Source organism: Peromyscus californicus, unplaced genomic scaffold (assembly GCF_007827085.1).
Source record: "Peromyscus californicus insignis strain IS unplaced genomic scaffold, ASM782708v3 Scaffold_14__1_contigs__length_90479793_seg_2, whole genome shotgun sequence".
Lineage (NCBI taxonomy): Eukaryota > Metazoa > Chordata > Mammalia > Rodentia > Cricetidae > Peromyscus > Peromyscus californicus.
In genome coordinates, this window is record NW_026294436.1 from 73851239 (window position 1) to 73873089 (window position 21851).

The window sequence follows — 21851 nt, forward strand, 5'->3', positions numbered from 1 at the left end:
TCGCTACGATTGGTTTAATAAACAAGCTGACTGGCCAACAGCTGAACAGGATAAAGTTAGGCAGGAAAGCCAAACTCAGAATGATGGGAGGAGTGCAGAATCAGAGGAGTTGCCAGCCAGCTGCCGAGGAAGCAGAATGTGTACAAAACGAGGAAACAAGTCATGAGCTACGTGAGAGCAGATAGATTAATAGGAATGGGTTAATTTAAGTTTTCAGAGCTAGCTAAAACCCAGCTGAGCTATTGACTGAGCATTTATAATTTATATTAAGTCTCCGAGTCAATTATTTGAGAGCGGCTGTGGGACAGGAAAATTCTGATACAGTCTATTGAGAGGACTTTGTTTTAGCTCCTTCATTCTTATTTGTCTATATTAAATCATCTATCTAACCATGGTTGTTCTACCTGATCACTGCTGTGGGATGTTCTGTATGGCAAATGTGTTGCTAATTAGTCAATAAATAAAACACTGATTGGCCATTGGCCAGGCAGGAAGTATAGGCGGGACAAGGAGGAGAATAAAGCTGGGAAGTGGAAGGCTGAGTCAGAGAGACACTGCCAGTCGCCATGATGAGAAACAGCATGTGAAGATGCCGGTAAACTACGAGCCATGTGGCAAGGTATAGATTAATGGAAATGGATTAATTTAAGCTGTAAGAACAGTTAGCAAGAAGCCTGCCATGGCCATACAATTTGTAAGCAATGTAAGTCTCTGTGTTTACTTGGTCGGGTCTGAGTGGCTGTGGGACTAGCAGGTGAGAGAGATTTGTCCTGACTGTGGGCCAGGCAGGAAAACTCTAGCTACAAATCACTACTCCGAAAATGCTTAGAAGACTTGGAATAGTTTGAGTAAGGCAAAAGAGTCAAGCACTGTTGCCTGTTTTAAAACACAAGAAAAGGAATCCACGTTGGCGTATTTTATATTATTTGTTCCTGTATTACAAAGCATATATTTCCGTTGTCTCCTTTTATTTACCTGTTGCCACTCTAGGTCAGGATACCTTTGTGATCTATAGTTCCATTTAGCAGTATTGGCTTCTCCCCTAGGGCCTATGACAAATGTGGCTACAGGTTAATGGCCCCTTTCACAGTGTCTGGTATGGGTTCTGTCACAGGGAACAGGCTTTAGATCCAATCATGAAGTGGTTGGTTATTCCCAAAGCATTTATGCCACCACTAAACCAGTGGATGTGTCTTGTTGAAAACGACTCCCCATGACTTACCATAGTACCCATAGATCAGAGCATCCCTCAACCCTCATCAGAGAAGCTGCTCCCAGTAGATGGCAACACAGAGACTCCCCACTGGTCAATGTGTAGAGAATAAAAGACTGTGGAGTCCTTAGTCCCAAATGGGGCATGTTTATCACATCCCTTCCATCAAAGCTCAGGGATCTTTGAGAAAGAGGGAACAGAAATATTGTAAGACCAAGAGGTGGTGGTTAACATCAAAGAAACAGTGTTTTCCAAATACATCAGGACAGCTGAACATACAAACTCATAGCAACTGTAACTGTTGCTACACGACCACACATGCACTGTCCAGTAGACAAGCAAGAGGCTTAGTCATCCCTTACGTCCTACGTAATCCATGTGCTGCGTGATTACATAATTCGCATGCAGCATGATCATGTAATCTATGTGCATGCATGGTGTAACTATGTAAGCCCATATGCACATGTGCAGGGGAATCCATAAAAAGCGGGTCACAGACTCCTCCCCTCTTCTTCTTCTTCTTCCTCCTCTCTCTCCCTGAATAATCTCCATAGGCCTAAGCACATCTTTCCTTACTAAACTCTTATAATGGGCTTTGTCATACCTAGTAGCTTTTCTTGAACAGTAAACAGTGCCACTTGATGAATAACATAGCTGGCACATAAAACTAACAGTGACAACCTGCACAAGACCTGTGCAAGCCCCAGTCGGAAAAAAATCTCAGTGTAGAGGTGGGAAGATGGGCAAAAGTTCCATGATTAGCTGAGGCGATATTAGATAAGATGTTCTTAGTGTCAGGAGAGTCCGTTTTCTTTAGTGGTGTGAGTTCTAGTGGGTAACCACACATCACACATGATTAGCTGGCCTTGATGGGAGTTGGGGGAAGAAGAAATCTCAAAGTTATGTGGCCTGGGAAAAGAAGGTGGGAGAGGATGATTATGAGAGGAGTTGGGAAAGGGGTAAACACATACATCATATAAAATTCTCAGAATAAAAAAATATTAAAAATTGAACAAACAAAAGAAATACAAATCCTGCATGCTGTGATCCCTGTTATAATCTGAAATTACTCAGCTCTAAACACCTTCCTGGAGGCTTGTTCCTGATGTTCCCTGAGGCCTGGCATTCCTTTAAGACACCCCTCATCTTCAATATGTCAATCTCTATCTAATTCTTTTTGAAAACTACCGGTGTTCGCCCTTCCTGTTTTTCTGGTCCTCATACCTTTCTGTATCTACTGACCTACTCTGATCTTCCTCTGAGCTCCATGTCTTCACAGAGACTTTCCTGTCTTCCCATTCACCAGCCCTCTGACAGAGTGGATGGAATCGCAACTGAATCCCACCTCATTTTGTTTTTCATATGGGTCCTCCTTACTATTACATTGCCACACCCATTTTCTTTGTCTGTAAAGTACTTGAGGAGTAAACACCTCTGTTGTAAAAATTCTGCATTCCTGTGTGTAGTGGTATTTGCTCCGTCCATGACCTTGAGCTATACAGCCCAAAGGAGGCAGTGCTTCTTGCTGTTGTCCCTGATCTTTTAAGAGGAGAGAGATGGCTCAGTGGTTAAGAGCACTGACTGATATTCCAGAGGAACTGGGTTCAATTCTCAGGCTGTCTGGTGTCCATCATGTCAGGATAAAATAAGTAAATAAATAAAGGAAACATATGACCCTTCTTTCTACAATGGCAAGAAGCACCTCCTCCTTTGGACCTTAGAACTCAACGTCATGGGTGGAGCAAATACCACTACACCTGTGATCCTCAATCTTCTGGGAAAACATGAGCTTCCCTTAGCATCTGTCTTCTTGTTTTTTTGTTTTTACTATTTTTCATGCACATATGTTTATGCATGTACTAGGTGTTATGTTGGACAAAGTCATGATAAAGAGAAAATCTTTAGCCTATGAATTTACAACTTTGTGATGAGGGCAGATAGAAGAGCTAACTATAAGCAAATTACAGAAAAATATATTTCAGTTGTATAATGTGATTTTAAAAACTGTAGGGAGTGAGTGAAACCCTTAGTCAATGTGCATCATTGACACAAGTGTAGCCATGTCAAGGACCAGTGCCTCAGATGCATGGGGCGGCAAAGCCTTCCCCAGGTCTGAATGTGAGTGTCGAGAGTGTGTGCAGAAAATCTCCACCATAGCTTTCTCACCCCAGATGTTACATTGTTCCTCTACAGATACCATTCCTGCTCAGGTTAGCTAAACCTGCTTCCTTTTCACCTGTATATAATCACCCTGCCTCCTTCTTCAGATATATATAGTAACATAGCCTCCATGTTCAGCTGTATTCAATAACCCCACTTCCCAGTTCTATTGTATATAATAAAATGGATGATGCAGCTTGTCCATCCCAGAGTCCAGACCACTTGGTCCCAACTTCTCTGTGTTTGTATTTTACTATAAGGAGCTCTCAGCAGGCCTGTATCTTTTTCACACAATTGTCCAGTCACACAAGTTCCTCCATGCATCCATCCCAGCTTCATGCAGTCTCAAGGGTATGGAGGAGTATGGGTTGACAGGATGTGGGATCCATGTATGCAGCTTCGGTAAGGTTGTGCTTGCGGGGGAACTTTTTAGTGACATATCTCACATCCATTTCAGAACTACCCAAGCTCCTGTAAGCAACCTCTTATTCATGCTCCTGTATGTAAGGAAAAAAATAACCCCAAATAACAACAACAACAACAACAACAACAACAAAATGTCACTAGTTCACCAAGCTGGACATGGATAAAGCTGGACTTGGATAAATCTCTTCCTTGGTCTCTCATGGATCCCTGCTTTGGGTGAATAGAAGGAGGTCCTGACAAGGAATAGCATGACCAAGGGTCAAGGAATGGGATGGCATTTTAAGAGACCAGCAAGTTGCATGCATGACCAGCAAGAAAGTATTATTGGGAGATGATCCATGGAACTTGCCCAGTATTTGGGTATAAGAGCAAAATTAATGGGGAAAAAAAGCCAAATACCATCGCCAAGGAGATTAGAGGAGTGAAGCATGAGTCAACAGAGGAAGAATGAGGGTGTGGTCCTGGAGGAGTGGGCTATGGAGAAGGAGTGAGCCACAGAAAAGGAGTGAACCATAGAGGAGTGAGCCACGGAGAAGGAGTGAACCATGGAGAAGAAGTGAACCATGGAGAAGGAGTGAACCATGGAGAAGGAATGAGCTAAGAGGACACGCAGCTCCATGAGCTCTCCGGATATAACATTAAGGTAAACAACTGAAACATAAATGATTCCCTAAGAGAAAAATCAGATAAAGCCCCTGGAAGGGAGAGTGAGGTGTGCTGATATATTGTGTCCCCAAAATATTGTGCTCCCTAATAAAGCTTATCTGAGGATCAGAGGAAAAAGCCAGCCACTATATTAAACATAGAAGTCAGGCAATGGTAGCACATGCCTTTAATCCTATCACTCGGGAGGCAGAGATCCATCTGGATCCCTGTAAGTTCAAGGCCACACTGGGAACAGAGCCAGGCATGGTGGCACATACCTTTAATCTCAGCACTAACCAAGGTCCAGAGGTCTGTACAGACAGACAGGAAGTGATGTAGCTGGGTGGAGAGAGGAAGTGAGATTGCAGAACAGAAAGGCAAATAGGTGTGGGTATACAGGAAGTAGATCTCTTTGGAGACTGAGGTGTCTGTAAGGTGAGGTTGGCTGTAGCTTTTACTATTCCTCTGATCTCTCAGGTTTTTATCCCAATATCTGGCTCTGGGTTTTTTTTTTAATTAATAAGACCATTATAGTATTAGAACCTGGGCAGAGGATGGGCAGATGTAAGACACTGGCAGGGTTTGACTATTTGTGCTGGTTGCTCAGTCTTCAAGGGTCTATAACATTATTAAATTATCCAGGTGCAGACAGGTGTATGTGCAAGGAAGTGGGCCATGCCCAGAGTTTTGGTGTCGACTGAGAGAAAGTTTACTAACTGTTTGACAAATGCACAGCTCGCTTTTCCCTGGAGAAATTGCTTCTTTGGGAATCTGGTCAAATACAAGGAAACATTTTTGGAAGCCTGATAACTGAGCACAAAAAGAAATTATAACTCTTACTGAATAGGAAACTATAAAACAGACACATTTTTAGAAACCAGTATTGTGCCTAAGTGAAGTTCTCAACTTGACCACTAGATGGAAACGTTCTTCCAAAAATTGTTTTATAGCCACCTTTAAATTTTTAAGTTTGATTTTTAATTTCCACAGAGTGGCAGGTTTTTATAGCATTTTCCTACATATCTAATTCTGATTGATCTTTCCACAGAGCCTGAGTTACCTCATGAATATGCTTTCAAACCACAGTGGAATACACCTGGCAAGGATACCCTCTTCCCTCATACACACAAATACACAAATACTTGGAGATTGAACAATGCACTTTTGAATGAACAGTGAGTGAGTCATTGGAGAAACCATGGAGGAGGCCATTTGCACATTTCTAGAATCAGGTGAGAATGAGTACACTGCCTACCAGAACCTCTGGGACACAGCTGAGTCAGTCTAAGAGGAAAGTTTATATCTATAACTACTTACTCTAAAATATTCGAGAGATCGCAAATGAGTGAAGAAAGCAATGATCTCAAATAAATAACCTCAAAGCGTCAGAAAAACAAGAAGCCAAATCCAAACCCAGTAGACTGCAAGAAGTGATAAAGACCAAGGCAGAAATAAATGAAATAAACAAAAAATAGATCTCGTAGAACTAACCAAACAAAAAGTTGGATTTTTGAAAAGATTAAAAAGATTGCCAAGCCCTTAGCAGAGAGAGAGAGGATAAATATGTATTTTAAATCTCTACATCTCTATATATCGATAGACAGACAGATGATAGATAAATAGATAGATGATAGATAAATAGATAGACAGACATACAGACAGATAGATAGATAGATGAAAGATAAATAGATAGATAGACATACAGATAGATAGATAGTCTGGATCCAGTCTGGATGGTTTGAATAAGAATGGCCTCTAATAGCATCATAGATTTGGATGATTGGTCACCAGGAAGAGGACTATCTGAAAGGATTAGGAGGTGTGGCCTTGTTGGAGGAAGTGTGTCACTGGGGTGGGCTTTGAGGTTTCAAAAAGCCCATGCCAAGCCCAGTGGCTCTCACTCTTCCTGCTGCCTGAGGATCCAGAGGCAGAACTCTCAACTACTTCTCCAGTGCTATGCTGCATGCTGACACGCTCCCCACTGTGATGACAATGGGCTAAACCTCTGAAACTGTAAGCAAGCCCCAGTTAAATGGCTTCTTTTATAAGAGTTGCCATGGTCATGGTGTCTCTTCACAGCAATGGAAATCAACTAAGACAGACAGACAGACAGAGGAGAGAACCCAAATTAATAAAATGAGAGATGAAGGAGAATTGTTAAGTAGACTCCAGCGAAAGCCAGAACAACACTCAGTAATACTTTGAAAGCATAACCTACATGTTGGAAAAAAAATCTAGAAGAAATAAATTTTTAAATGCATATGACTATCAAATTTAAAGCTATAAGACATGAACAATTTAAAAAGACCCAAAACAAACCACAGAACTGATCAGTAGTTAAAATGTTCTCAACAAAAAAGGCCCGATCATGACTAGGGTCATTGCTGAGTTCTACCATACATAAAAGGAAGATCTAATACTAACCTTTTGTAAACTGTTCTCCAAAAGAGAAAGGCACACACACACACACACACACACACACACACACACACACACACACACACACACAAAACTACAGACCAATTTCCCTAACAAATATAGAAAATCCTCAAATAAATAAACAAAAATTCCCAACAGTACTTGCAAAACAAATTCAAGGTCACCTGAAGGTCACATGCTTGATCAAATTGGTTTCCTCACAGGGAAGCAAAGTTTGTTCAACGCACACAAATCAATAAATATACCATATTAATAGACTTAAAGACAGAAATCACATGATCATCTCCATAGTTGCAGAAAAAGCATTTGAGAAAGTTCAACATACCTTAATGATCAAAGACCTGAAGAAACCAGGATTAGATGGAACCAACCTCAATTTAATAAAGGCTAAATATGACAAAAAATGTAGCCAACATTATAGTAAAGGGGGAAAATGGAGAGCATTTCCCATTTAACAGCTGGAATGAGATAAAACAACACTCTCCTCACCCTTATTCTACTTAGCACTCAAAGTCTTAGAGCAATAAGGCAAGAAAAATATAAAATTGGAAAGGAAGAAGTCCAGCCACCACTATTTGCTGATATTGTCTTTATTTAAAGACCCCACAGATGTCACCCGAAAATTTCAGATCTGATAAACACTGTCAGTGAAGTGGCAGAACACCAAACCCGCAGACAAAGTCAGAGGCTTTTCTCTGCACTGATACCTCCTTCGTGAGTGTGTCTTTCAGAGCAACTGCATTTCTCCAAGGGGATAGACTTCAGACTCTATCTTGCACTGGAGAATAAGCACATGACATTATGTGATCGCACTACAATAATATGAGGCATGCTTTTGAAAATCAGATTGCTGTTGTCTGATGAGAACGTGACATGATTGAAAAGAGCCAGTTTGTTTCCCAATGACACTGTGAAGATATGTAGGAAGAGAATGGAACACTAAGACCTAAAAGTGAGTGGCCTGCACAACACGTCACACAGAATCACTTCCCAATTTCTAAAACTTTCTCAGTCTGTACCTTGAATTTTGTCTAGATCCTCCTTTCTGAGTGGTACCCATTGCCCTGCACCCTCAGAACAAAACCAGCTGCCTCTGAGTATCTCTGCACTTCCTGCCTGAGCATCTCTCCACTTCCTAAGAGTGTTGTCTGCCTCCCAAGCATGCCATAAACTGCATGGAGCATAGGAATAGTACCTGCTACAGGGAAGCAGAGATTAAGCTTGCCCAAATACATGGAAATATTGCTACCTAAACAGACCATGACACTGTGTGACCCAAAATTCATCAAAAACAAATTGTGTTTTTTTCCACTGCTCTCTGGTGTCATCCACACTGGCACAGATGTGGGGACCTGATGGTGTGTTTTAGTGGTAGAGCATTTACCTAGCCTGTGTGAGGTCCTGGGTTCATCATGGAAAAGGAGTTGGAAGGACTAAGAACCAGAGGACATAGACCTTTACTGGAGAGTGTCTTTTATATGTGATATTGAGCATTTATGTGCTCTTACTTACTAGAACCACACTGTGGTGCTCTTTACTCACTTAAGAATTTCCATTTCACATTTTCTCAGTGAATTGTGATTTGTTAAGGGAAGGGCCATACTATGCTAGAGGAGTTCACCGTGTTTTCTTACACACAGTATCTCAGTCATTTACAGTTGCAGAAACATGACTATAACAGTACTCAATAGCCTCAGAGAAAGCATCCCCTCGGCAATGTTAACACCAGATTCAGAAAACTCTGCAGCCCTTGACTTTGCTCCTGGAAGAATGTGAGGATGCATATATTTGGGCAAAGAGACTTGGGAACAAAAGCATCAACTCAGGAAACTTCTAGAAAGATAATATTAAACAACATTGTCCATCATATCAGACATGCCAAACAGCTGATTTGGTTTCCCAAGATATACTGTCCTATTCCAGATTTCAAAGGAAACAAGAGTCAGGAACTACAGTGTGACAAGGTGGGCTCAACATCTAATATTTACCAAGGACTTATATGCTAATGGCTGGAATCTGTTAAATTCAAATGTACTTGCAAGTCTCTGCTAGTAAGATGTTTACAGCCATTCAATTCCATCACACTTCCTCTAGTCATGAGTTCCATGTAAGATGAACAGTCTATGGGGCTGGAGAGATGGCTCAGTAGTTAAGAGTGCTTGCTCTTCTTTTGACCAGAGTTTGGTTCCCAGCATCTATTTTGGGTGGCTCACAACTCTAGTTCTATGGTGTCTCATGCCTTCTGGTCTCCACAGGCACCTTCATTCATGTGCACAGAAACACACACACACACACACACACACACACACACACACACACACACACACTCACATCCACGTAATCAAAAATAAAACAAATCAAAAGAAAAGTAGGCAAGGTCACTGTGAATGTCTGAGCCATACCAGAAGACAGTTGGACTTGTTAGAAGATGAATTATCTCAAAGGCAGACTTCCTGGGAAATCTAACTGGAGATACATAGGTGGGGTAGAGGACATGGAGCCATCCATCATGTACCATCTTGCTTTGTCGATGTTGTGAAAGGCTGGTGGAGGACTACCTGAGCCAACTGAAGAAACCTGGGAGGCTCAGTCGCTCACACTCCCAGCAAGTATTGAGCACCTTCCTCCCTCTTCAGACAGGTTGTGAAGAGTTGGGTATAAAACCACGTGTTTGCAACGGCTCTCAAGAAACACACACTATGCGAGCATGGGCACAGGTGTAAGTGACCATAATGCAAACTCAATTTAGAAGAGTTTCCATAGCAAGTAGGGCAGATAGATCTGTTGATTACGTAGGCATTTCATCAAGCGGTCAAGCATCTAGATACACATTTAAAATACTAAAACTGTTTATTTAGCATTTTCTATGTACTAGGTATCATTTAATTGTTTTTTGAAATAATCCAATTTCTTATAAAACTCTTGAAGAGTAGATAATGTTGTCCTCATTCACGAATTAGAAAAGTAGAATTATCTGACCTGTCACAAATTGGAAGAATAATCTAAAGATTCATGTTTTGGAAAGTATAGTCCCAGGCTTTCTGATTCCAACTCCAGAGTTCCTTTAAGTAAAGAAGAGGAGAACTGTTGAACAAAAGTGATTGCTCCTGAATCCTGTCTGTGGAGGCGAGAGGGACACAGGTGTGGAACGCTCACTCAGATAGAAGGAATGATGTGAGTCACTACCCAGTGAGCAGTCATCAGACTTTCCTCTGATTGCAATGGGGCAATCCTAGCACACTCCGCAGCACCGAGCAACGGAAGTCATTTTGTTAAGGCAAGAAGTCAATACTGGGTGGTGAGACAAATCACAGAAATGATTCATTCAAAGATGTTGCTCACTGGTGCTCATTGGACCCAGCTGCTTCTCCTGGGGGAATGGATCCCAGGGCCTTGTGCATGTTAGGCAAACACTCCACCACTGAGCTGTGGGCTGAACTCTGAGCTACATCTTTAATTCACTTCCTGCTAGGTTGCCCCTTGTAAGCACTGCACCATCCACACAATCCCCAAACCAGCAAGTCCTTTCTGACATCAGACCCTGTGTGCGTGCCTTCCTCTCCGCCTAGAATGTTCCCCCTCCTGATGCCTGTGTGGCTAGACTATCCTCTCTCAGGTCTGGGTTCAAGTGCTCTTGGTCACTGAGCATGACCACACTAAGTACATTGCAACCACACATCGCCCTGTCTCCTCTGAGTCTCCACTGTTTTCTCCATGGTAGTTATCGTCAGCTAATATAATACAATATGTCTGTCTATTTGGTTGAAAATTGCAACTTCTGAGATGGCAGGGAACTCTACTGCTGTATGAATGACTTCCCTGTTGCAGAGACAAAAGCCACGATCAACACAGCTTACAGAAGAGCTTGTTTTGGCTCATGGTTCCCGAAGGTTAGTGCTGTGGGATGTTCTGTATGGCAAATGTGTTGCTAATTAGTCAATAAATAAAACACTGATTGGCCATTGGCTAGGCAGGAAGTGTAGGCGGGACAAGGAGGAGAATAAAGCTGGGAAGTGGAAGGCTGAGTCAGAGAGACACTGCCAGCCGCCACGATGAGAAACAGAATGTGAAGATACCGGTAAGCCACAAGCCACGTGGCAAGGTATAGATTAATAGAAATGGATTGATTTAAGCTGTAAGAACAGTTAGCAAGAAGCCTGCCACGGCCATACAGTTTGAAACCAATATAAGTCTCTGTGTTTACTTGGTCGGGTTTGAGCGGCTTGGGACTGGCGGGTGACAGAGATTTGTCTTGACTGTGGGCCAGGCAGGAAAACTCCAACTACAAATGGCGTCCAACGTGGTGGCAAGAGTTTCCACCTAAAACCTGAGAAAAGATTCTAAAACGGAGCTAAAAACAGTTCCTAATTGTCTCTCTCAAATGAGCGGCAGCTGCTGATTTGAGCTACTGGTGGGTTCCTAGAGTGTGTGCTCGACCTGCAGTATGGCGGGAATGAGGCCTCTGCAAGTGGCACATTAAGCTACATGGTGGATTTAGCCTTTGCTAGTGCAAAACAAAAAAGGGTTTCTGGACTACACGCTGCTTGGCTAAAAGCATAGACCCATGATAGCTCCCAGAGCTGGTGGAAAAGGTAACACCGTTATGTTGGGAAGCTGAGGTGGGTGGAGCCAGCAGCCACAGCTGCTGCAGTTTAAGGCAATAGATTCACAATAAGACAGATTCAGATGTAATAGTTTACAATGTGTATAAAAGATACGTAGGCTTGAAAGAGACAAAAAAGATGATATATAGAGTTATAGAAACAAATATATAGTTTTAAAAAATAAAGTCTTTAAAGAGACAGTAAAGGTAGTATAAAAAATAAGCCACGTAAAAATGGATATTACACAGAGAATCTGGATTGTGTTGTCTTTGGGACTTTTAACTGCAGAAAAACATTTGATTGTAAAAGCTGTTGAGTTATGCCAAAATGTATACTTTAAAGGTACCTTGACTTCAAAATTTGAATATAAGGATATGTTACTTTGGAAAGGAGACTCTGCTTTTGTTTCCACAGAAAGCCAGAGGCTATGGATTTGTTCAAGATTAAGATACATCAGGTTTGACCAGCCAAGACCCCCTGAAAGGTCTCCGATGACACCATGGCCCAGATGATCCAACATCCAGAATGATTTGAAGGCAACTGGCTCAGACGATACACCCTCATGGACTATTCCATAATTCTAAAATTTTCTTTGTATCCCCATAAGATACAGCGACCCCCTCCAGCAGGAAGTAGTAAGAGAAGCTACGCCCAAATTCCCAAATTGTATGTAATTTTATTTTGTTAAGGTTAAAACCTTCCTTTTTGAAAAAAAAAATGGGGGAAGTGCTGTGGGATGTTCTGTATGGCAAATGTGTTGCTAATTAGTCAATAAATAAAACACTGATTGGCCATTGGCTAGGCAGGAAGTGTAGGCGGGACAAGGAGGAGAATAAAGCTGGGAAGTGGAAGGCTGAGTCAGAGAGACACTGCCAGCCGCCACGATGAGAAACAGAATGTGAAGATACCGGTAAGCCACAAGCCACGTGGCAAGGTATAGATTAATAGAAATGGATTGATTTAAGCTGTAAGAACAGTTAGCAAGAAGCCTGCCACGGCCATACAGTTTGAAACCAATATAAGTCTCTGTGTTTACTTGGTCGGGTTTGAGCGGCTTGGGACTGGCGGGTGACAGAGATTTGTCTTGACTGTGGGCCAGGCAGGAAAACTCCAACTACAGGTTAGAGTCTCTGATAGCAGGGGCAGCATGGCAGCCAGCGGCAGGAGAGCTCACATAGTCAACTGAAAGCATGAAACAGAAAGAACGTGAATTGCAAGTGCATGAGGGCTCAAGCTCTCAAAGCCCACCTCCAGTGCCACACTTCCTCCAGCAAGGCCACACCTCCTAGAACCCAAAAACAGCACCACCGACTGGGGACAAAGTGTTCAAAGGTCTGAGCCTTTGGGGGACATTTATCATTCAAAATACCACAACTGCGTTGTCCATTTTTCTAACTTCAGTGCCCTGGATATTTGTTGACTGAATGAATGCTGGCCAACTGGATGCTGATACTGTGAAATGTATCTTCTTCCAAGTTTCCATTGAAGACCATGGGATATTCAGTGAACAAATGTTGTGCATATAAGATGAGCACTTACTTGGTCTCCATCCAGGGCATCAGAATAAACATCAGTAGGAGTTGGGATCCAAAGTGAGGTGTGACAGACAACTGTAGCTAACCATGTGAAGCAAAGAGAGAAGTGGAAACACGTATGACCAAAATGTCATGAAAAATACATTATTAATGAAAGCATCACTTTCTGTGCAACACAGTCATTAAGATTTTCAGTAACTTCTCATGGATGAGCGCTAGGAACAGATTTGCTGTGTATCTGGCATTGATTATCAGATTGGTAAAAACTATTAATTCTGGTTATTGAGGGTGACTGTGACCAGAATTTCTGATTTCATCAGTGTGCCATTATTGGAGAGATGTGCCCATGCTTTATGATGCACAGAGAAGACTATTTGCAAATGGATGCTTTACAAATTGAATTTCTATTTTATATGTATGAAGGAGCTCTAGTTAGTTTATTTAAGCGTACTTTTATTGTGTATTAATCAAGGTTATACGGAAAATGAATAATGCGACCTAACTGCATAAGGTCAATTTTTATCTTTAATTAATTAATGTATTTATTTATCTATATGCTCCCAATCATGGAGATTAGGCAGTTTTCACTTCTGTTTCATCAAGACTTGGAATGGTTAGCACATTTCTTAGCAGAATGGTTATTTCAGGGCAGGGAAACTTTTCTGGTCTCTTTAGGAAACATCAAGAGGAAGTTCTTGATGCCAATTAGAACTTAAAGCCCTTTCTCAAACAGCCTTAAGTGGTTTATTTATCGACAGATCCAGGTTCCTCCTGCCTAGTATCAGGAATAAGAGCTACTACCCTTGAGGCACAGAGCATGGAGCTAACTCACAGCTGTAGCTGGCTTACAGTGGTTTGTGATATAATTCTAATTTTAATTTTAAGGGTGCTCAGATTTTAAAAAAGCACCTTAACAATGATAGCATAATTGAAACTGAAAACCATTGAGAGTGTGGTTTTCAAGCTGATCCAGACTGGACATTTCTTGTATCTAATTCACTTCACTTACCAAATATTCTCTTTTCTTTCTTACAAGTTTTGATGCTAGGTGTGGTGGTTTGAATAAGAATGGACTCCATAGGCTCATGTAGCTGAATGCTTAGTTACCAGACAGTGGAACTCTTTGACAGAATTAGAAGGATTAGGAGGTGTGGCCTTGTTGGAGGAAGTGTGTCACTGGGGATGGACTTTGAGGTTTCAGAAGCTCCTGCCAGGCCCAGTCTCTCTTCCTCTGCCTGTGGGCCAGGAGGTAGAGCTTCCAGCTACTTCTCTAGCGCCATGTCACTTACATGTGACCATTTTCCCCACCATGTGATAACGGAGGAACCTCTGAAACTGTACCGAAGCCCCTAATTAAATGCTTTCCTGTATGAGAGTTGCCTTGGTTGTGGTGTCTCTTCACAGCATCAGAACAGTGACTAAGACACTAGGGAACAGGTCCTGCTTGGTAGAATTTTATTTTAGTGATTGGAATGAAGCAGGATAGACGTGTGGTTCGCTAACAGAGTGGTTAGTCCATGGTTGGTACCGTTTTAAGTGCTTTGCGAGTATTCACTGACACAGTCCTCACAGCGCCACCTGGCGATGGGTATGTACTGTTATTATTCTCACTTGAAAAGTGAAGGAATCTGCACATTGAAAAATAACGTCTTCAATGTTGCTAAGAGAAGACTCTGACTTGAACCAAGGTGCACAGCTTCTGGCCCTTTATTCCTTCTTGAATATGTCATAAATGAAAAAAAAACTACACCCTCGAGTTTATAAAAAGCAGCATTTACTTATTCCACAATGTCTGACCTAGCTGTCAGGCTCAGGTACAGCTTTTAGAGTCTCCCATTTGCATCTGAGTTAAACTCTACCCCTAGATTAGTGTTTAATTCCTTACTTAGCACAACAACTTTCTGCACTATTGATGTCTAAATAACTTTTGGGAGGACTGTCCCCAGAACTCTAGGACCACCCCCACCCCATCCTGCTTTGGCACCCTTAGCCTCCAGCCAGTAGGTGGCAGCACTGTTCCATAGACTGTGGCATTAGACTGTCTTTGGGCCCCCTTAGCAGGTAGAATTGCCATTAGGACCCCTGGGTTAGAAGTCTATGGGTACTGAGGAATTTTCATTGGCTGCTTACTTGATGGAGGGTTTCTTACACATAGTGTCTATGGTTCTAACTTTGAAATGACCAGGCAGAGAAGGGTTTATGTAATCATCACAAATGTATTTGGTATAGATTTCACCAGTGAAGAGGGACAGAGGGGAATTATGAATCATGCGGGCAGATGGGGGAATAAATAGAAAGTATTGCTAACACTTTCCTGCTGGACTTATGCAACATGTGAGTTCATGCATTTTTCATTAATATTGGAGTTCCAAAAAGGGTTTCATGAAACCTTGACTTCTAAGTAGGCTACTGTGACAAAAAAGAAACCAATATCAAAGGTCAACATTCTTGTCAGTGGGGAAAGTCAATGATTCATGCCCATTTAATTCTGTGTCCCTTCGAAGAACTCCAAATGCACCAGCAGGCAGCCTTCAGAAAACACGGAGGGGCACAGACCGTGGACGAGTGGAGGCTGGTGGACTTGCTGATGCAATACTGCTTGGGGAAGCAGTATATTCTAGAGCTCTCATGCTATTATTTTAGTTTCTAGTTTTTCTTTTTCAGACATTTGAAATAGCCTAAGGTGAGGGAAGAGAGTAAGACATAATTAGAGGAGATAACACTGTGGACTACCTCGATGGGAAGCTATCCCCATGCTAGCAATTAAGAACCAGGCCTCTGGAGAGAAAAAGTCATCTGTCCTGAACATGTGCAATTATCTGTCGGGTTGTTTATTTATAGATATGCTCTTTCTTGGCATTTGCTTGGTTGGTTTTGATATTTTCTTATATGCTTTCATGATACTTGAAATAGTTTTAAATTTAGAAACATTATGCTTACTTTATAGTCTTTCTCTGGTCAGTCTAGTAACTTGAGTTTTACAGTGTTTCTGTGATTTGAATTTCCACAGGATCTAGCTCACAGTGATTGTAACTCAGGTTGTAAAGAATTTGTGAATGGCGGGTTGATACATGGGCACTTGTGAGATCTAAGCTAGCAGACATGACCAGACCAAATTCACTATAGACAACGCTTTTGATTTGTAGGGCTTAAGGCTATATCCGTGATATCAGATCCCTGCGAGCATCAGCTATTGGTTCATGATCCCCACGGAGATTACTCTTCTCCTCTTTCCCTCTCAGCCCAACACCAGCAAATCACCTCCTTCCCTGTGCATGGGATACTTTCTGAGTATGCCAGGTTCACACTGGAGCCTTACCTTAATTCCTGGCAAGGCAGGCCCACCAGTATGGACAGCTGTTCAGCTGCAGGCTCTCCGTCACAAGGGGTCAGCACACTCTGGATAAAAAGAAGCATTCTTTTTGTCTCTGCAATAATTGTTTACTTTCTTTCCCACAGCCTCTCTCAAAACGTTCCCCCAAAGCTTGTCTCATAAATAACCAGGTGCTCCCTGTACACTCCCATTATACTTTATAATTTATATTTATGTTTCCCTGTACTTTCCTAATTGATGATGAAGCCCATACAAACAGGGCTCATTCTTGTATCTTCAATATTCATATAGCACCTGGCTCATCATTTCTTTCTTTCTTTCTTTCTTTCTTTCTTTCTTTCTTTCTTTCTTTCTTTCTTTCTTTTTCTTTCTTTTTTTGGTTTTTCGAGATAGGGTTTCTCTGTGTAGCTTTGTGCCTTTCCTGGAACTCGCTCTGTAGCCCAGGCTGGCCTTGAACTCACAGAGATCCGCCTGCCTCTGCTGAAAAGAATACATTAATCAATGAATGAACTTTGTTGTATTGTTTCTGTGCCTCTGCTGTCTCTCAGTTTAAGAAGTTTACACCCTTAGTACATTTTCTTTGTTAGTTACTTTCTTAAAAATTTGTTTTGTTTCTTTGAGACAGGATCTCATATAGGCTAGGCTGGTTTCAAACTCACTATGGAGAGGGTGGTCTTGAATTCCTGAATCTCTTGCATCTATTTCTCAGGGTCTGGGATTACTAAGAGCTGATGTCACTTTTCCCTAAGAGCATTATTTGGGAGCAATCTTTTCTTTACTGTTGTGGTAATAAATGACTCTAGATTCCTATTATTCTTTTCCTTTATTTAGCGTTCTACAGCAAGATGTAATTTGTCCTCCCCACAATACACATACACACACACACACACACACACACACACACACACACACACACACACACACACAGCCTCAGATCACTGTGTAGAATATAGATGCCCTGTAAATGCTCTTTGATTGAATAGAAATATAGAGTAATCTTCAGGACTCTTTTTAGGATCAAAGCCTAAACCTCAATACCTATTTATGTTAGCTTCTGTCCCAATTATCTTTTCTTCCATCTCTGACTTAATTTTGTTAGGGGCTAACCTTGTAGTAACAAGGGTACACGTTAACAATTACAGAGTGCATATCTGTTTTCCAGCATGGACAATAGTAGTCCATGTATTAGTATATTCCAGCTATCCAGTAAAGAACTATCATTAAGGACAAGGAGGCCAGGCACACACAGATTCACACTGAGAGGGTAGAAAAAGATACTTAATGAAAATGGAATCCAAAAGAAAATAGGAATAGCTACCATACTTGTATTGGTGAAATAAAATAGATGTTACATTAAAAGTATAAAAAGAGACACAAAGCATCATTATATGATGATTAAGGTTGCCTTCACTGGAGAGATACAATAATGTGCCCAGCATCGTGACACTTACATTTTCAAACCATGCTGATAGATCTGAACAGAGTCTAGCGTACTACAATAGCAGGGAGCCTCAGTACCCTACCTTCAACAACAGACACGTCATCCAACAGAACATCTGTAAGAAAACCTTAGCTACATTACACATCAAATAAAAATAATGTGAAGTGCATACACCGGGCACTGCCCACCAGAGGGAAAAATACATTATTCCTCCCAAGTGTGTCTGGAAGGCTCTCAAGGATGCATCAATTATCAGATCACAAAGAGTCATTACAAATTTAACAAGACTGAATCTGTAGCCGGTGTTCCCCACCACAGTAGAGTGGAACTAGGACTCAGAATCATGGGGACACGCTTCTAAATAACCAACAGATCAAGAAGAACTTTAAAGGTAAACTACCAAGTGTGTCAAGAGACCCAGCAATGGAGACTCAAAGCACCGATGCTCATGGGCTGCAGTAAGAACATTTCTAATAGAGACATCAGTGAAATAAAGAAGCAAAGAAAAATCTCAAGTGAATGGGCTACTAGCAAGGTGCTCAGATAGTCTGATTAAAAATAGGCAGATGCCTGAAGTAGATATATTTCATAAAAGGACATCTAAGATGTTAGCGAGCAGTTCAGGTGTAGTGTAGTACGGTGACATGACTATGACAACCATAATGCACTGTGCACTTTAAAAAGCTGGAAGGGAACTCTGTGACAGATCCTGCTGTAACATGGCCAGTGTTTGAGGAGATAGTCATATTTAATCCAATTTAAACATCACACGACTTCTTTGAGTATTGTAACATCACATGGCTCCTGATTAATATGTACAAATTTCATGTTTTTATGTAACAGTTAAAGCCAGCTACAAACAAAACAAATAATTGAGACAAAAAGTTTAAAAATGTTTAAACTACTAATTATTAAAGAGATTCAACTCAAAGCCACAGTAAGAACTTATCCTAGTTAGAATGACTATTACCAACAAGTCAAAAAATAACAAATACGGGCAAGAACACAGAAAAGTGAGAAATTTGTAGAAGCAGAAATTAGTGCAGCCCTGTGGCACAGTGTAAGGGTTTCCCAAACCTCTGACAACACAGCCACCACATGACCCAGTTGTCCCCTGACTGGGTACAAGTACAAACCAAAAAAAGTCAGCATATCAAAGACCTGCTTGCTTTCCCAGGTTTATCCACCCCACACCTGCAAGACAGAGTCAACTATAACATCCGGTAGAGAAGGAATAGATACAAAGATAATAATTTCACACAAAGGGATACTACTTAACTGTGGGTGAAATCCTGTCATTTGTGGCAATGAGGATGGACGTTAAGTAAAATCAACCAGTTAGAGACAGACGACATTGCAGGTTCACACTAGCCTGTGATCGCTTCCCCAGGTTCACACTAGCCTGTGATCACTTCCCCGAGCTGCAGCCTTCAGACCCTTCTCTGGCTGTTGGAAGTGTGTGGTTAGTTGGTGTAACTGCAGTTACCATCCAGGCCTTCAGAACATCAGGACTGGCCCTGCCATGGGTGTTTTTGTACCTGCTTCCCAATCTTTCTCCGTTCCCATCCCCAGGACTTATCCTAGCCTCTAAGGGTTGCATTCTAATCTTTACCCATTAGACATAACGTACACTGGCAATATACTGTATACTTGGAAGCTGCTAAGAAAACAGATTTTAAATCTTCATACCCCCCCAATCCCATAAGCATGTTAGATAGTATATGCATCCATTGCCTGATCTAACCATCCATCAAAACATTGTCACCAACTTAATATATAGAGTGTTTATTGATAACAAAATATCTTTGAAAGATCGTGAACTCTTTAGATTTACAGTGGTTCTCAACCTTTCTAATGCTGCCAACCTTTAATACAGTTCCTCATGTCGTGGTGACCTCCAACCATAAAGTTATTTCGTTGCTGCTTCATACCCGCAATTTTGCTACTGCTATGAATCATAACGTAAATCTCTGATATATAGGACATCTGATCTGCAACCTCCAAAGGGGTCATGACCCACAGGTTAAGAACCACGGCTCTAGAAGATTAAGAAAACTTGCTTTTAGACAGTTTTGTAGATTTAATTTAGAGTTCTTTCTTTCAGGCTGTCCTGAGGATTACTCATGCATAGGCTTTTGTTGGTGGGAGAGAACTTGCAGATAGTCTGGAGTCTGGACCAGAGTTGTTCACTGTGACTCAGAGCGATGACTACTTGCAAGCTTAGAAAGGATGGGAGCAGGTGCTGGCGACAAACTCCATCTCTCTCCGTCTCTGGATCAGCAAGTATTTTAAAGAAACAGCTTTCTTCTACTCCCTCACCCCCTTAAATAACCCTCAACTCCTTGCTTAATACTAAGTAGATCAGACGTTGCTTTGGTAGGCTGTCACGAAACCTACTCTTCCTTTGGTGAATAAAAAAAGTCTAATCATTACTGTTCTGTGGGAGACAGAGGTATGGAGAAATACATCAGTATCTTAAAATGTGTGGTAATAGCCAAATTTTAAAAGTCAACCTGGGACAAACCCAGGGTCACTGTTTGGTTTTGTTTAATCATTATTGTTGAAGATAGATACTCATCTCTCTCCAACAAGATTTGAAATTCTATGGAGAAGACAGAGAAGACTCTTTTGGTTAACAAACATACCCACAGGACTTGGTAGAACTCCAAGCAGAGAGGGATATGTTGGTGATTACCATGTAACACCCTAAGAGCAGAAGCCACTGCCATTCTAAATGTACTCATTTCTTGAGGGCTACATCTGTTCTGGCACTTGGCTACACTCTCCTGTTCTGCTCTCAGCCTCACTTGTCCCCAGGTCACCCTTCTCCCTTATTTCCGGGTTTCTTGTCACCTTGCTTCTCATCATTGATAGATCTGTAAGCTGTTACCCCAGGGTGTGGAGCACTGTTGGAGTCACCCCAGGATGTGGAGCACCGTTGGAGTCACCCCGGGATGTGGAGCACCATTGGAGTCACCCCGGGATGTGGAGCACCGTTGGAGCCACTCCAGGATGTGGAACATCACTGGATTCAATAGAAAACTCCTCTTGAGGACTAGGGGTGTGGCTCAACTGGGGAGTGCTTTCCTGGCATGCATAGGCCTGGACTCCATATTCAGCACCACATAAACTGAGCATGGTCACACACACACACACACACACACACACACACACACACACACACACACACCCTTGTAATCTCAATACTTGGAAGGTGGAGGTAGAAGGGACAGAAGCTCAAAAGGCTGACATGCATGTGACCCTTTCTCAAAACAACCCATAAACCCTGAGTGTGACACTGTCTCGACAAACCAACTCCCTTTATTAACCTGATAACAGCCTTCAATCCAGCTGATTACCCATGAACGCCTTTTCTATATGGTCTGCTAATAACTGACTCTGTGGGACCTTGATTAACTGGAGGGAGCTGTTTTCTGATACATGGACTTTCTGAACATCCCCTATTTCACTTCAAAATTATACTAACAAAGTTCACCAGCTTAATAGATTCTGTAGTGCAAGATGCATGAATATGAGTATTAAAGGTAATTAACTTGTTCTAGCCCCTGTCAGCCACAGGATGACGGATTTCACTTCGATGATCCCTCCAAGACCCTTTCCTAGCACCTGGAGGAGGACTCAATGCAGTAATATCACAGATGACCGGCTTTGCCTCTGAACACAACTCATAAGTGAAGTCTTGGGTTATTTTGTTTGTTTGTTTTAAAGCATGCATATGCTTTTTTATCTGTACCAGGCCCTGTTCTCAGTATTGACTCCTTTGAAATACAAAGCAGCATTCTGAGAATGACACTGAGGATAAGCTCACCTCATAGAAGTGAACAGGTCACTCAGCAGTGAGTGGCACAGCCGGGCCATGAGCTCAATACCTAAGCTCCTAACACCGAGCTGCTCAGAGAGGAGAATGAATAGTATTATATTTGAATGTTTGCATTCTTTTTTTCTTTCCCTAAATCTCTCTTCACCTGCAAACAGGGTTTCAATTGGGAAAAAAGAAAAAAAGTGATTTTGGACAATATAAGCAGAAAGAGAA

General features: G+C 41.7%; 1 long non-coding RNA gene across 1 annotated transcript; it reads right to left on the reverse strand.

The window, feature by feature from the left end:
• Positions 1-6953: 6953 nt before the first annotated feature.
• Positions 6954-16423, reverse strand: LOC128109517 (uncharacterized). Its single transcript, XR_008217832.1, has 3 exons — positions 16342-16423; positions 13027-13103; positions 6954-12669 (listed from the first exon to the last, which is right to left on the reverse strand). It is a non-coding gene; the product is annotated as an uncharacterized LOC128109517 (long non-coding RNA).
• Positions 16424-21851: the final 5428 nt, after the last annotated feature.